Source organism: Pithys albifrons, chromosome 1 (assembly GCF_047495875.1).
Source record: "Pithys albifrons albifrons isolate INPA30051 chromosome 1, PitAlb_v1, whole genome shotgun sequence".
NCBI classification, from domain to species: domain Eukaryota; kingdom Metazoa; phylum Chordata; class Aves; order Passeriformes; family Thamnophilidae; genus Pithys; species Pithys albifrons.
In genome coordinates this window covers 121,046,113-121,059,257 of record NC_092458.1, presented here as the reverse complement: position 1 = coordinate 121,059,257, position 13,145 = coordinate 121,046,113, and the positions used below count along the sequence as shown (strand labels likewise).

The 13,145-nt window shown below is 41.1% G+C and overlaps 1 long non-coding RNA gene across 1 annotated transcript; it reads left to right on the top strand.

Moving 5' to 3' along the window:
- The first annotated feature begins 8,314 nt into the window (after positions 1-8,314).
- LOC139680724 (uncharacterized) lies at positions 8,315-11,261 on the top strand. The gene is made up of 3 exons (XR_011699400.1): positions 8,315-8,404; positions 9,085-10,421; positions 10,908-11,261. It is a non-coding gene; the product is annotated as an uncharacterized lncRNA (long non-coding RNA).
- Positions 11,262-13,145: the final 1,884 nt, after the last annotated feature.

The following is a 13,145-nucleotide window of genomic DNA, read 5'->3' as shown; positions in this document are numbered from 1 at the left end:
AGGAGTCAGATTTTTCTGGGCTGAAGTGAACTGAAATGCTAAAAAAGCCTGTTGCCAAATATTACATCTGGAGAACTGCTGCTGCATATTTTGTGGTGATCTTTACTGAATTTCATTCCAGTGAGGTTTCCTGGGAAGCTGCGTCCTGATGTGAAGACTGGGATGCTACCCCCAAAACTGATTGTAAAGAGGAGATGAATTCCAATGCTCACACTCAGGTTTTGAGTGTGTTCTGTGCACTGAAAGTAGGAGAGAAACAGTAGTTGTCCTCATAGTCAAAATACTGTTGTTTCAATCCTTTTTATCCTCCAAGGCATGGGGAACAAGGTGCTGCTGAGCAGCTGGTTTTCAGAGGTCTGCAGACTGTAGGTATTTATGTGCACATTCCCCACCTTAGTGAAAATGAACATTGTCCAGAAAAAAGTGAATTTACACTAAATCACACAATCTACAGAGAGGCTCAGTGCCCCTGAGATACAAAAGTCAGTTCTAGAGGTGCAAAACTCAGAAGAAGCAAGTTATGCTTCCCCTTGGAAAATGTTGTTGCCCCTAATTAATATCTGCTGCTTTTCTCTGAGGGACAAGGATGCTCATAAAATGAAACCTCATACCAGGCTTTTATTCATAAAACTCTGTATTGTGTTCAGTTGTGTTTCAAGATACTTTCAACTTGGTATGGATAAGAAGGAATTCCTACCTTTTCCAGAGATCTCTTTAGTTTTATTTTAAAAAAAGAAACTTCAACCATTGCCTCAGAGCAGGTGCCCTGGTCCCAACACACCATTTCTGGGGCTGCACTGGCAGGATTGCGTGAGGAAGTGAGAAGGGAAACAAGGAGATTTCTAGAGCAGCTGCCTTGGCATGGCCCCCCATCAGCTGTGCTTGGCAACCTTCAGGTGAGCTCAGCCATGGACAGCAAGGACTGGAGAGCAGGGTCTGAGCCAAAACCAAGGGGCCAGGTCTCCTCCTTTGCACTGCAAGGTTTGGGGAAAGCATCCTTTATGTCACAGAAGTACTGGAATGGATATGCCTGTCATTAATGAGGCCAAGCAGAGCAAAGGGTGCAGGATTTGTGATGCTGTGCTGTGGCTGAAACACGAAGGCTGTGGCAGAACTGTTGCAATTGGTGCACTCTTGAAAGTGCAGATGTTATAAATAGCTAAACAGAGCTTGAAGTGGAGGGGATGTCATCAGAGTTTGGGCTCTTTTTGCTTCTGCTTGTGATGAATAGAATACTAATTAGTCTGGAAAAACAATAATATTTGGCCAGATAGTTCAATACTTGCACCATACCGTTTTACTTTTATTTATTTCAATATAAAACTCTCTTTCTCCCCGTTTCCCCTGATTTCCAATTTGTTACAGATTACCTGCCTATTCCAGGTAGAGAAGTGTCTAATTTATTTCCCTCAGGTTTGTCTCCTGTTCCCCAAGTGGGTTTTCCCCTTGCCTTTTCCTTTGTCTGTGTTCTTCATGGCACAAGTACTGCATGTCACTTGGGGTGATTTTAATGGGAAAAAAAATAGAACTGGGAATTATTTTTTAGGTTGACTGTGTGCCCGGTGCAGGGTCTGCAAAGGAGAAGACTTCATTAAGCAGCAGGAGATGGTTATATTGGTGTGTTAGGGATAAAAAAAGACTGGTAACCCATCTCTGCCCAGGCACACACTGAATGTGAAGTGCCCTTGGTGTTGGTGGGATTGGTGTTGGTGGGATTGACTCACTCAGCTGTTAAGAAATTTTTGATTTGTATTCTCTTCACAACCACAGCTATGATGCAAAAGTCTGAGACTTAAAAATATATATATACTGTTTTGGGGGCGGGGTTGTATTTTTTTTCTGTTAGCCTCCTGACTCTTACATCCTGAAAGGGTTGTAACATTTTTTCCAGACTTTCATCACTAGTTCAGTAACGTGAAGTTTTGGCCAGTCCCTGGCTTCTCTCTCGTCCTATTTTGTGTTTTGTCCTCTTCCAGGCTTCATGATGCCTCCCCCTTGTCATTGATGGATTCTCAAAAGTAAATGTTAAGAGCCATAAGGTGCCTCAAATAACTTCCTTGGTGGTCCCAGAACTGCTTTCTCTTCTTCTACTCCAGCTTCTCTTCCTTCTGCCAGCACATTCATCCTGTTACTCACTGATCCCAGTTAATCCTTTTACTGTTGTTTCACAGTAATACACTAAAAGGCCAAAGGGAAATCAATAAGAAGGTCTTCACAACCCATCAGTGAATGAGATGAGAGTCTCAGGAAGACAGTGAATAAAGCATTTAACAAACTGTGTGAGCTTCTTTCTTGAATTAAAATCTAATGAGAAATAATAACTGGAGGACTCTAAATTATCTGTACTTTGGCCATAAAAAGAAGATGCAGTCTCTTTACAAGGCACTTGGGAGGAGGGTGGTTTGGGAAGGGAAATTAAATACCTTCTTATGATTAAACAACACCCTCAGCACCAGAGCTGAAACAGCCCCTTTCTGGGATGGAAATTCACCACAAAATAGAGGGCAGTCCAAAAGCCTGGAGCAAGTTCTGCCACTCAGGGTCACCAGGAGGTCTCTTAACAGGTTCCATCTGTGCTGACAGGAAGGTTCAGCCTGTCCCTCCATATCCAAACCCATGACTGTGCTGTGGATTACACAGTTCTGGAGCTCTGTGCTGGTATCCCCCTCAGGGAGAGCTTTTTCTTCACAGAGGCATTTCTGTCATGGGATGGGTGGGTTGAGAAGAAGTCAGCTCAGCTCCTTTATTTCTCCACCTTCCTTCCTCTTTCTCCTCTGTATTTTTTTAACTCTGCAAAAGACACTAATTTCACAAGCTGTGAAGGTCACACAAGTATCTGGACCTGAAGGAGGAATTGTTTCTTCACTGGAGCTCAAAAATGTGTTAACGTGCAGGTTCAGCTCCAGACTCTCAATAGAAAACTCTTATTGCCAATTTTTGAGTTTTTAAATGGTTTTTTTTTGAGTCATGATACTTGCCAGGAGACTCGTCTAATCTCTGTAGTTTACAAAAACACATCCTTCCATGTGTTTTTTTTCCCCCCATATCTGTCCTCACAATGCAGAATTGCTTCCAGGAAATGCACAAATCCATTCCATGGTCTGCAAAGCCTCTTTTTTCCAAAAAAAAAAAGGAACTTGACAAGAAGGAACAACTGGTCTGCCAAGATGAGTGTCAGATGTGTTTGCTGTTCCTTTCTTATCCTACATCTGCATGCAACCCTCAAGCACCACCTGGCTGAAGAAACCTTATGGTCTCAGCTGGGTGTGATGTAACCACAGCAAGACCAGCTCTGAGCTGGTGGTGCTGCTCCTCCTGAGCAGAGCAACCATAGCACTCTTGTGGTCCAACCGCCCTCACTGCTCGGTGAGTTTCTCAGGGCCTTTTGCATCCCACGCTGAGCTTGATCAAGATAGATAATTAAAAGAGCCTTGCATGCCTGCAGCACACTGAGCCACAAAAGGCCTGCACTCTTCACAGTTTGCAAACTTTGAGAGGGGAGGGAGGGGGAGGCTGGCATTATAATATTGTGTTTATTCAGCCCCCTTCACAGTGGGCTTGGGGTCAGTGGGAGGGTCACCACTGTGGCTGTGACATGAGAAGTGAATAATGTGAATAATACACTGATGACGCCGTGCTGCAAGGCTGACACACAGGAGAGGCACGACAGATGGTGCACAACACAAGGAGGGAAAGTAATCTGTTAAAATCTGTAGGTTCTGTCATGTAAGGGTAAATAATGTTTTCACCCTGGGGCAGTGAGATCTGGCTCTGTCGCAAGTGCTGTGTGACTGTGTCCCTGGTGTTAAATGCGGATTTGTGGCTGTTTAGTCCTTTTTACTTTTTGGTGACTCCACTTCAGGGTGATTTTCTGACCAAGCAAGAACTGTGACTCCTGTTTAGGATGATGACCTGTCAAACCATCAGTTCTCTGGCTCTGCTTGTGTCCCTGCCATGCAACTGCTGGTTTTCTGAGGCTCTGCTGCTGGGAGCCCAAATATTGGGGATACGCTATAATTTTTTAGCTCTTTTTAATTTGTGTTCCATTTTACAGATACAGCATAAGCTGTATCCTTGGTTTGCTTCTTGATGAGACTGATTTTGCCCAGTTTTGTGCTACTAATATGTAATAACACAAAACTGCAGCATCTCACACTGCAGGAGCCAGGGACTGGCAGAACGATCTCCAGCTTTTTTTAGACATCAATGAGCAAATATCCTGTATCTCTCTCAATTTACTTGAAGGTCTTTCCTGACCATATACAGTGCTCAACAACATCCTATCTGGAAAAAATAACAGCAGCAACTAAAAAAGATAGGGCTGAAGCTGATTAATTTAATGAGGGAGACAGTAAGGAGCAGTCATGAATAAAAAGCCCCAGACCTTGATCATCAAAGCCAAGAACAGGTATGTGCTGGCTTTTCTATAAAGCTGGAAGTCTAAAATTTAAATGGCTAGAGGCTTTTAATTAATGACATTGATGAAATGGACATACCAGAAACTCAAAAGATAAGCTGCAATTGATAAAGAAGTTGCAGATTATGTTACGCTACTCTGTGTTAAAAAAAACCCTTGGAGCCAAACCAGATAAATAAGTCATTTGTGGCACACAGGTAATGAAAATCCCTGTGGCTGGAAACACTGTGCCTAAAAGGGAAGACACAGGGATGCTCTCAGCCACCTGACCAGGCTGGTGACCTTGTCTGATAAATGACAAGGGCAATGAGAAAGCACGAAATGGCAGAAAACAAAGGAGATTGGAGGTCTCAGTGATGTGGGTGAAGGTTATGAGAAAGTATGAGGCAGCAACTGTATTTGCAGATCACACAAATAAGTGCTTGTTGTAGCAGTTGGGGAGGGAACACAGCTGAGAAAAACCAGTACCTGGTTGTGACCTGAGCCTTGAGCAGAATATTGCTGGGGACAAGTGTCACCAAAGCATTTTAGCACAGTGACCACAGAAATACAGCATGTCCACAGGGAAAAAAACCAACAAAACAAAACAAACAAAACCCCACAAAGATCACAATGTACATCTTCAGAAAGGACAAAAATGTACAAATGAGAAAACCTTTTAGATAGCAGCATGGTTAAAATAATAAAATGCTTGCAGGTCACATGAACACATTTAAAGACATTGAAAATTCAGAGTAGAGATATATTATGTGGTGGAGAAAAGACTCTGAAAGTTGGCACAGGTAACGAACAAAGTAAAGGAAACCACAAGAAAAATTATAAAAAGATATCTTGTAGAATAGAGGGGAAGGTACAAATGAGAAAAAAAATGAGAGAATACACACTTTGGGAAAGGAAGTGTAAAACCATAACAGAGCAATAGGCAATAAAAAGCTTCTTGGTAGCAGCACATTAAATGCATGGAAGTGATAATAAAAACATTTTCAAACACATCAGGAACAGAAGGTCACAGGCAGAAACTCAGGGTAGCAGATAAATGATCAAAGTGTGAAAAAAAGGCAAAGCAATGTTGGGAATGCCTAATGGATTATTTGCACTGGTGTTTGTTCCAATGTAGGAGTTCAATGGACTTGCCATATTGAAAATTTTAATTGGACAAGTCTGATGAAAGGTCTCAAACTGAAGGGACATTAAAAGTCTTTTTAAAACAAAGCACTAAAACAGATAACAACAGATCAACAGGACCAGATGGTACTCACGCAGGAGTTTCAGAGCAGCTCTGATATGAAATTGCCAAACTATTAACTGTGGTGAATAACCTACTGCTCAAACTGGCTTTGCTTAAATTAGCTTCAAGGTCAGAGGAAGTGGGACATGTGATGGCCACTTCTGAAAGGTCTCTAGAAGAATCCAAGGAACTTTATACTCATAAACCTGATTTTCATTTAAGGGGTGTTTGTGAGAAGCACTATGGAAAAGATAATTAATGGACATACAGAGAAATACAATATAATGGAGAAGAGTCAGCACAGCCTGGAAACCACAGCTCATAAATCTGTTGTTAGGAGGCGTTTTTTGGGGACTCAGCATACATGTAGACAAAGTTGATCCAGTAGACTTGGTGTACTTGGATTCCTCAAAGCTTCTGGTGAAATCTCTTCCTTAAATAAACTGAGTTTTCATAAGGATGAAAGCCATCTCATGGATTAGCCACTACTTTAAAGATGAGAAACTCTGAGCAGGAATACCTGTTGGTCAGCACAACAGGACAAGGTCACCACTCAGGGTCACTCAGGGGTGTGTGGTGGCCACAGGGCAGCCAAATGCACTCGGGGGTGACTTGAAAAATTAATTGTCACTGGAGGTGACAAAATGTGCCTGAAATAGTCTGTGACTTGGAGTAATCAAAATCAAAACCTATTGTGAAGAGTTACAGAAAGGTCTCACAGTACTGAGTAGCTTGAGAATAAAATAGTGGCTGACAGACAATGCTATCAAGTGCAGAGGAGTAGATTTAATTTTACAGCACGACTTTACATGCACAGTGGTGGGCTCTGAAGAATTATCACTGAAGAAAACTATCATGGTGTTCAAGAGAGTTTCAGCTAAACCCAAAGCAGTTGTCAAAAAGGTAAATGGATAATTAAAAACCAGAAGGAAAGAAATGAGGGAATGAAGTGGGATGGTTTGCCATTCTGTAGACACACGGTGCATTATCACTTTTAAAAATTCATGGAGGAAAGATGTAAGGAGAACTAGAAAAGACAGAGAAAAGGTGGCAAAGCTGGTGAGAGCTGTGAAGCAATTCCTGTGCAAGTAGAAATGAAAAAGACACTACAGTTCAGTCTGACAGAGACAGCCAGAGAGAGGAGATATGACAGGGCTATGTAAAATCAAACACACCACGGAGAAAGTGAATAAGGAGTGATTACTTGCTCTGCCTGTACTTGACAGCTGCTGAATCACTCAAATGCTGCTGGCACTTCACAGAGAATCATGAGTTAGTCAGCACTTTGCTCTGAACAAGCGTGAGCAGCCGCTCACATCCATGCACTCAGAGGGCATCTCAGCCAGAAGGACTTTACACCATCGTTCCCAGCAAGACCACAGAGGTGATTTTCTTTTTCTCTCTTTTTTTAAATAATTTTGCAATTCACTGCTGATTTAACTGGCATTGTTGAGTTGTGAAAAGCACTGTGACTACCATGAAGTTGTGATTCACAGGGTCATCACTGATTTGACTGTGTATTTGCAGTGCAGTTTCTGCTCAGTACAGAGAGATCACATTTTCTAAGAAAGAGATTCTAACTGCCCAAAGTATTGCCATTACACCATTTGCTGACAATTGTCCACAGAACAGGAGATAATTCTGTCTGTTCTGTTAAGGTTCAGTGGTTTATGACTCCTGCTAAGCAAGAACACTAATATGAAATCCTGTGTAAAGCAGAGTGTCTGATGGCATTTGCAGCCATTGAGTTCTACCTTGTGTAGTCACAAAATCAATGTTTCTTTTTTGATGGTGTGGGGGCTTTTTTTTGCTGCAGGTTATTTTTCCGCTCAGTAACATTTTACTTGTGCTGCTTTGATCTCCTGAAATCAGGTAGAGATTTCCAGAGTTGGAAGGGATGAAACTCAAATCAAAACAGAGATTTGACAACCTGGTCTAGTGGAAAGTGTCCCTGCCCATGGCAGGGGATGTTGGAACAAGATGATTCTTAAGGTCTATTTCAAGCTAAGCCTTTCTGTGCTTCTGTGACATCCATTCCCTCTCTGTTTGCATTTCTCTTTACTCTGAAAAGTTCCTTACTTGTTCAGTACTCATATCAGCCTGACTCTGTGGGGAGTGAGACTGTTCAACTCAAGGAAAGGCAGAACTGAGTCATTCAGCACTGAAAGCATTTAGGAGTCATGTCCAGGTCCCAGAACAATTTTTCAGGCATTGACTGGTGCTCACGCTTTCTGATGAGGCTGATCATGGGCACAGAGTGTGCTGGCATAATGAGAGGAGCTAACAGCAGAAACAGATGGGTTCCCTAGCTACACTGCAAGTTATCATTTCTAACAAGTTTGGTTTGAATTCTTAAATTTCAGTGCTGCCTCCTAAGGGGTCTGTGAGTCCAGATGTATCCAGATAAAAACTGTGGGATGCCCAGAAACAAAAATAAGTCTGACAAAGAGACTTTCCCTTGGTAATTCTGTGAGTGTTTGTAGACACAAAGATTTTTGTTGTTTGTTTTTCCTTCAGAGCTGTTATGGAATTGGTGTATTAGTATGATAAGAAATCAGCAAAGCTGGTGTGTGTAATGGTTTGACCCATGGCTTCCTCAGTAACCATTGTATCTAAGGAAGTTACAAGTATTCCACACGTGTTTTCCACGTTGCAGGGGAGGAGTGGTTTTGGTTTTTTTGATTCCTGCCTTGCCTGGGGAGCTGGTGGGAAGGGCTGGAGTCTGATCCCTCCGGTTGGCGGTGGTTCTCCTGTCCTGGGTGAGATTGTTTCATGCTTGTTCCCCTTACTTGAGGTTTTTAATTGTGTTTGTCTGTTTCATTTGGTTTTTTTTTTGTTTGGTTTTGTTTCTTCCCAATTTCTGGTTAACCAGTCCCCTTTCCCCTTTTCCCTTTCCCCTGGGGGTGGGATCCTACGTACTGTGTATACGGTGTAGTTGTGAATGTTAGAAAATATAATTTCTTCTTTTTATTCAGTGTGGTTTTTTTTGAGTTCGTTTCTTTTCAGTTTTTCTTCCTTTTGCTGGGAAGGTTTTTGGAGGGGGAAGGGGGCCAGTCCAGGGTTGTTAAAAAGCTACGCCAAGCCTGCGAGATTATGCAATGAGAATTAAAGGGCCTTAAATCTAATATGCAAAATCATAGACAACTCTCAAAGAAAAGTAGTTGTAAAGTGAAGGAAAAAATCAGTTCAAGTTTAAAGCCATTTTTCAGAGCTTTGTCCACTCCAGATCTTAGTTTTCTTCAAAGCAAGTACCAACAGTTATAACAGCATAGAAAGAGCTCTTCAGTGTGCTCATTGACAAAAGCTTTGCAAACCTCACAGGTAGTAAACCCCTGCTTTTCAATACAGTTCATTGCAACAGAACAACTGGTCAAAGGTGGAATTGTTTCTGCTCCTACCATCCTAAATTAACCTTTCTGCCCCTCTGTTCCACCTTCAGATGCTAACCAAGAAAATGAACCTTGAGGAAGCAGGGCTGTTTGTTTCCAGTCTGTGACCCTCATAAGGTGCATTCCTATGACTGGCAAGGGACTGACCTGAGTCTGAAGAAAAAATCTCTGTAAAAGAGGCAAGAATTAGGATTTCTTGAAAAAAGAACAACCAGAGTGGTGCTGTCTATGTAAGTGCTCTGTATCCATGTGTAAAATGAGCACAGGAAGGCAACATGTACAACAGGGCAGAAAGCACAGCAGTGGGAATGATGCTGTGCATGAAGCCAAATCACCATAGGGGTGCAGGGAAGTGTTAGAATAACTTCTGAGGCTTCACTAGAGAAGATTCAAAGAATAATTATCACCAGGTTTAGGCCTGGATGAAGGTAATGGTCTCTCTAACACTGTCTGGATTAACCCTACTGAGAACTATTGCTAACCTGCCAGATTAAAAGACATGTTGGTTATTATAATAGGATCCAGATATTCTGGGAAGTGCAAATCTACCTACTATTTCCCACACAGCTACTGAATAAATTGTGTGGATGCACTAAAGTTTTGATTTGTAAAAAAAAGATTATTATGTTGCACTGATTTCAGAAATTAACTGTACCCTGTGATTTCTTCAACCTAAATGAAAGGAATAACAGGCATATCAACAATGCTTTTGATTTTAATATGTTTAATAACAAGAATAATATTTTTAAAAATACTTTTTGATTTAAAATGGCCAATATTTGTGTAGTTGGCTCTTGTAGGGTGCTTGAAAGCTTAATTGTAGAGTGGGCTTTTAAAGCTTTTTGGATCTTTTATTAAATGACCATATGGAGTCTGGACCTGATTGAAGCGGGAAGGATGTTTAGGAAAAGTTCAAGGTCATCAGGAGAGAACAACAGCCCCAGCACAAGAGTAAAGAGACAACAAGACTGATGACTTGAGATTAATGAAGTACAGGAAGGAAGTAAAAATTGCCAAGAATCAAGGTGAGATAGATGTTGCAAAGGATGTTAATAGAAAAAGTAAAAAAAACCCACAAGCAAACAACAAACCAACCAAGCAGAACCCAGCAAAAACAATATTAAAAATTTCAGGCAACAGGACAGTGATGAAGTGGGGCTGTCACGTGGTAAAGACAGGATGGAAATAAATACAGCCAGTTTGTCACCAAAATGTAACAAATATTTTCCTTTTGTTGTCAGCAGAACCAGTGAGGAATATAAAAATGAATAAAGCAGGGTGACTAGTGGGAATGGGAGCAGAAGACTGTAATTTCTCAGATGAAAGCAGACTAGAAGTTGCTCAGCATGGTTATTTCCAAGAAATGTTTGGTACTGTGGTGTCTGAGGTAGGTGAAGAAATTACACACAAACTCTAAATATTCTGCCTCAAGGCAAAGGCAAAACAGTTTCCTCTGGTGGTGACGAGAGCTGGGGCAGCCAAGTACTTATTTTCTTCAGAGAAGTGTGTGGGGCTTGCAGAGGTTCTTTCTGAGCAATATTCTATTAGTTTTCATGTCCAAACTGTGAAATGGCAAAATTGCATAAATCAGTGGTTTAAGACCAAGTCACTGGTTGGTGTTATAACGTGTTGAGATTGAAAGGGCTGGGTTTATTTTTAGGTAAAATAAAGCATGTGCTCATCAATGTATTTCAGTAAGTGGAAAAAATAAGTGGGGAAAGGAAAATAGGCACATTTGAATTTTGCTTAAAATGAAAGAGTCCCATCTAGGTGCTTGTTTGGTTTCTTGGGTTTTTGTTGTTGGGGTTTTTTGTTTGTTTGTTTGTTGTTATTGTTTTGTTTTGGTTTTAATTCCTTTTTATTTTCTTCCTAGAGGGTGAAGAAACCTTTTAATTAAAAAATATTGGGCAACACCAGTATGAGTCTCCAGTGAGAGAAAACTGCTTTGGATTGCAAATAATGTGGGATATTCTGTTGTTCTATGCAGCACATGGACAGGAGTGAGGCAGAACATGTTCTTGTTCTGGCTCTTTAAAGTCACAGATCCTCTGCTGTATAGATTTTCTGCAGATCAACTGTGATTTCTGCAATAGCAAATCTATCAACAACTCAGCTGCAGAAAACATTGTGTCCAGACTTCTACAATTTAGAGTCCAAATGCTGGTTGGTAATTAAAGAAAAAAATGAAATAAAAAACAAGCCTTCAGACACAGAAGACGTCTCTCATTGTATCAGCAAGCCCACATTGTGTCTCTGATATTTTGAATAAGCATCTTCTCCTTGTGTGGGTTTTCTAACACATAGTATACAACCCATGGTATTCCAGAAATGTGAATGCTGAAAAGATGATTCTGTATTTAGTGGCTTAGAGAAATTCTCACCTTCTGAAAATTGTTGAAGAAGCACAAATGGTTTTTATCCCTTCCATACAACATGAATAGTATGTGAGGAAAAAAGATCTCAGTTTAACCAGAAGCACAACAGCTACCACAGATGATTGCATTGTCTACAGTGATAATATGGATTATGAGAACTTTCTTGTGTAGCTGAGCTATTCCATAATTCACACAGGTTCAGATAAAGTAGGTGGAACTGCAATAAGCTTGTGGAGGCACTAGCTTTAATGCCTTGGCCAAGTTGAGCCCTGGCTGGACCCTTTTTTAATAATACATTTCAACATTTTCTTCTGAAGTGATGTACTATCACTCATACATAAATATTTGAGACAAAATGTGAAAGTTGCCATTTTTTGGGGGGAAGGCCTGTCATTATTACGACAGAAATACTCTCTGCACAGATACAGGAATTTTCAAAGCCAGAACTCAATTCTACAAGGACTCTGGCAAGTAAAGCCATAAACTAATTCTTTTTGGTGACTACTGTGAACTGTAAGTTTGCACTTACACAGCCTTTTCCCTCAAGCAGACTGCTCACATTTCTGCAGGCTCATGCTGGTTGCAAACCAAGGGGCAGATGTATTATTTGTGTCTTCTTACCAGTAGGTGAAGGAGGGGCTTTGATGGGTTCAATCCTACACAGCCACAAAGCAAGTCTGGGGAAAAGATGGCATCACATCAGGAAGCCTTTTCCCTGCTCTCAATATTTTTATTTACAAGAAGCTGCAGCACAGATATAGAGCTTCAAATCCCCCAGCAGGCATACAAATAAGGATTGGCACAGGTGATTTTCTGCCTAGACTTTGGCTCAGATCCTCTAGCAAGAGGAACTCTATCTGAAGTTTACAGGTAGGGCAGGAAACTGCAGGATCTCAAGCTGGTCGTGGAGGTCTTCAAGAGGACAGGGAAGAACAGGGAGGCAGCACAGTTCTCTCAAGAAGAGGAGAGAGGTGGTTAATTATGGATCATCCTAAGGCAGGAAGGGAGAGGAGAAGAGCTGAGAAGAACCCTGGGAGCTGTGTGCCCCTCTGGAACAGCTGGGCATGGCACAGCAGCTCCAAGGTGGGGAGATCTCCCACTATGTTTTTTTACAAAACAAGTTAAATTTCTTTTAAAATGAGTATGCAGCAGTGAAGGAGAATGTTGGAAAATTCTTTTAACTTTAGCACAATAGTGTTTGATCCCTACATTCATGGCTAATGCTTAGTTTGTACCATAAAATGCTAGGTACAAATGCCAGAGATTAATGGAGCTTTGTGTTAACTCCCCACATCTGTAACTAGTAAGTCTTGTGCAAGTTAGTGTTGCCTTACTTACCTGTTTCAGTGATTAACATGTACTAACAGATGTCTTAGTTTGGGAACAGACAGACTGCAGGTGAGCAAAGAATGATAAGAGAAGGGCATCATGACTTGTCCACATATTAGAGATATTCTCAAGGAGAAAGGAGTAATTAGCCAAATATGTCCTCTAAAATAATTAGCATATATGCATGTATTCAGAAGATGCAATGAATATGTAATAGAAATTTAGTGAATATATATTAGTTTCATGACTATAACCTGGTCTGTTAGGCTGTTGGATGTTGATGGTATGTGGAGTGATCCCTCATGTACCCAGAAAGCTGGACAAAGCAATGTTGGCTTTCTAACTTAACAAACTGGTTAAAGAGTTTATTTCCCTGTTTTCGGTGTCAGTTTCAGTCACTTCTGAGC